Source organism: Adiantum capillus-veneris, chromosome 24 (genome assembly GCF_014529385.1).
Source record: "Adiantum capillus-veneris isolate H3 chromosome 24, ASM1452938v2, whole genome shotgun sequence".
In the NCBI taxonomy this organism is placed as follows: domain Eukaryota; kingdom Viridiplantae; phylum Streptophyta; class Polypodiopsida; order Polypodiales; family Pteridaceae; genus Adiantum; species Adiantum capillus-veneris.
The window spans coordinates 84,229,590-84,233,475 of record NC_140954.1 but is presented as its reverse complement, the minus strand read 5'-3'; positions in this window follow the sequence as shown (position 1 = coordinate 84,233,475).

Below are 3,886 nucleotides of genomic sequence, written 5' to 3'. Positions count from 1 at the left end.
ACCTTAAATCCACGATATTTTGTACATGGGGAGTTTACATTCAAGTACCACCACTTGTCCAAGCTATTATCGTTAGTAGCATGAGTGGTTTTGTCTCAAGATTCACCACTTTTCCACTCTATGTCATTATATTAAGAATATGTGGGTGTTAAGGTCCACCACTTGTCCAACCTATAAGTCTATATCTTAAATGTTATTCTCTCTTACCACTTGGAGTGACCATGATAGGTTTTACATGGGGATTTGGTTCCAAGGTCCACCACTTGTCCAAGCTAACTCTATACAAACAGAGAGAGAAGCAGAGATCCACCACTTGACCAAGCTAGGCTCCATTGAAACATGGAGAGAAGGATGCTCCACCATTTGTCCAAGATAGGCTCCATTGAAACATGAAGAGAAGCAAGTTGCACCATGTCTTACAAGATGCTAGGCTCCATTGAAAAACATTAAACCCATGATATGTCGTAGAAAAGGGGTTTAAATTCAAGGTCCAACACTTGTCCAAGCTATTATTGGTAGTAGCTTGAGTGGTTTGGTCTCAAGATTCACCACTTTTCCAGTCTATGCCATTATATTAAGAATATCTGGGTGTTAAGGTCCACCACTTGTCCAACCTATAAGGATATATATCATTAAGGTTATTCTTTCTCACCACTTGGAGTGACCATGATAGGTTTTACATGGGGGTTTGGTTCCAAGGTCCACCACTTGTCCAAGCTAACTCTATTGAATTATAGAGAGAAGCAAAGGTTCACCACTTGTCTAAGCTAGGCTCCATTGAAACATGGAGAGAAGGATGCTCCATCATTTCTCGAAGCTAACTCTATGAAACATGGGGGGTTTACGTTCAAGGTCCACCACTTGTCCAAGCTATTACCGCTAGTAGCATGAGTGGTTTTTTCTCAAGATTCACCACTTTATCACTCTATGTCATTATATTAAGGCTAGGATATGTGGGTGTTAAGGTCCACCACTTGTCCAACCTATAAGGCTATATCTTAAAGGTTATTCTTTCTCACCACTTGGAGTGACCATGATAGGTTTTACATGGGGGTTTGGTTCCAAGGTCCACCACTTGAATCATAGACAAAAGCAAAGGTCCACCACTTGTCCAAGCTAGGCTCCATTGAAACATGGAGAGAAGGATGCTCCACCGTTTGTCCAAGATAGGCTCCATTGAAACATGAAGAGAATCAAGGTGCACCATGTCTCCAAGATGCTAGGCTCCATCAAAATACCTTAAACCCACGATATTTCGTAGATGGGGGGATTACTTTCAAGGTCCACCACTTGTCTAAGCTATTATTGCTAGTAGCATGGTTTGGTCTCAAGATTCACCAGCTTTCCACTCTATGTAATTACATTAAGAATATCTTGGTGTTAAGGTCCACCACTTGTTCAACCTATAAGGCTATATCTTAAATGATATTTTTTCTCACCACTTGGAATGTGCATGATATGTTTTACATGGGGTTTTGCTCCAAGGTCCACCACTTGTCCAAGCTATACTCTCTTATGTAAGGGAGATCTCGCTATAAATTCAAACCTTCCCGCCTAAATTTAAAATTCAAAATCTAATTGCCTAAATTTAAAATATCCCTCCCAAATTTTAAATATCCCGCCTAAATTTTAAAATATCCCGCCCAAATTTTAAAATTCAAACTTTTTTATAAAAATTTAAATTTTACCACTTAAATTTAAAATATTCCACGTGAAATTGATTTTAAATTCAAGTTTACCACAAAAAGATATCATTATACCACCTAAATTCAAATATGCAAACCTCAAATCATTATATTGTACATAAATTCAAACAAATTCAAATTAACTCGCCTAAACTGATATTAGTTTGCATAGATATGAATTTATCACACCTAAATTATGTCACCATGTTAGAGAGAGTGGTTAGAGAATTTGAACAAGGTCCACCACTTGTCCAACCTAGATACCAAGAAGGATTGAGTGTACAAGGTATTGTTTGGAGGTCCTTATAGTCCACTGGTCTCAAGGTCCACCACTTGTGGTAAGGGTCACCAAAAAGTGTATATATTCATCCAAAGAAATACACGTATTTTTGGTCTACATGTCCTAGTTTCAATCATTTATGTCCATTAGGTGTATCACTAAACAACACTACTATTTTTGAGAAACAGAAGTTACAATCATATCTACAAATGGATTAGAGGAAAATCAGCTCAGCATACATCCAAAACTTGCTACAAGAATCGACTTTAACAGATCACGCAAGTAAGTCTTCCATTCAAGTTTACTAGCATTACAATGTGTTAGTTATTTGTGATATTTATGTATGTATATATACTATGTGTGCATATCGTAATTAAGTGTAATTGTGTATCTGCATTATGTATGAGTATTACAATGAAATAACACAAATATACATACATACACATAGATAACACAGACGCACACATACACGAGCATGTATTTTCAAGAGAGAGATAGCAAGATACAGAGATAGATAGATAAAGAGAGAGAGAGAGAGAGAGAGAGAGAGAGAGAAATACCTGTTTTCTAGAGAGAGGAGAGAGAGAAAGATAACAGATTTCACTGTGTTTATGTATGTGGAAGAGAGGAAGACGATGTATCGGAATATGTGCACGTATTTTCAAGAGAGAGACAACAAAATAACATATTTCACTGTGGTTATGTATGTGGAAGTGAGGAAGACGATGTGTGGGAATATGTGCATGTATTTTCAAGAGAGAGACAACAAGATAAGAGATTTCACTGCGGTTATGTATGTGGAAGAGAGGAAGACGATGTGTAGGAATATGTGTGTGTGCGGGGATATTTTTAAACTACGTATCTCTGTCTTTTGACGAGAGAGTGTGTGTGCAAGAAGAGTTACAGAGAACCATCTTCTCTATATGGAGAAAGATAGAGAGTGAGAGAGAGAGAAATACCTGTTTTTTCTCTATTCATGAGGTGTGAAGAAGTTATGCCCGATCCTGCCCTTCTGGAAAGCGTTGCGTACGCTGCTGTTTCTTTATCTTGTGCGCGAACTTTCAATCCTGTGCGCTCCACCTGTTTGTTGTGTACGATGCCAAGCTTGCTCCTCTACGTGCGCGTATACTCCAACTGTGTGCGATCCCTGTACGCTTTCTGTGTGTTTGCTGCTCGCCTGCTTTCTCTGTGTGCGTTGCTCGTACGCTCTCTGTGCCTAATCTTGATAGGGTTTATTAGAATGCCACGTATGCTACAAGTCCATGTTTTATCATAGGATTAAAAAAAACAAAAGCAATATAAAACATTAACCAATTCACACAGCCAAAATGAAAGAAATCATGGTTGAAAATATGCAAAACATGTCTAACTCTATACTATGAATTCACTTTAAAAAAAGAAATTCTTTGGGCGCTGCCCCTAGCCCCGCGGGGGCGCTGCCCCTCGACCCCGCCCGACCCCGCCCGGAACAATATCCCAAAATCAGCCTCCCAAGCCCCGCCATCGAGAGCGCTATATTCCACATCCCCATCAAGAGCGCTACCCCCAAACCTCACGTGGAAGTGCTGCCTTGTCACCCCATTGTGGAATTGCCCTAAGACCCCGCATCTGGAGTGCTAAATGGGAACATTCTTCATTAGTGAAATTTTGAACATAAATTATATTTAGCATATACTTAAATATAATACAAATATTAACATATTAACTGTACTACTAATTTACTATAGTAGTTCTAGATTATGTCCCATACTATATTTAAGGTGCCAAAGGTTTGGCCTTATGGTCCTAGATTTAGCCAAGTGGTCAACACATATAGGACCAAGTGCACACTGTGCCACAAAACTTGGCCACCACTTCACTTGCCAAAGTTTAGGCCACATGGTCAATCCTAAGTTTCCAATGTTCTTATTATGTCACCTTT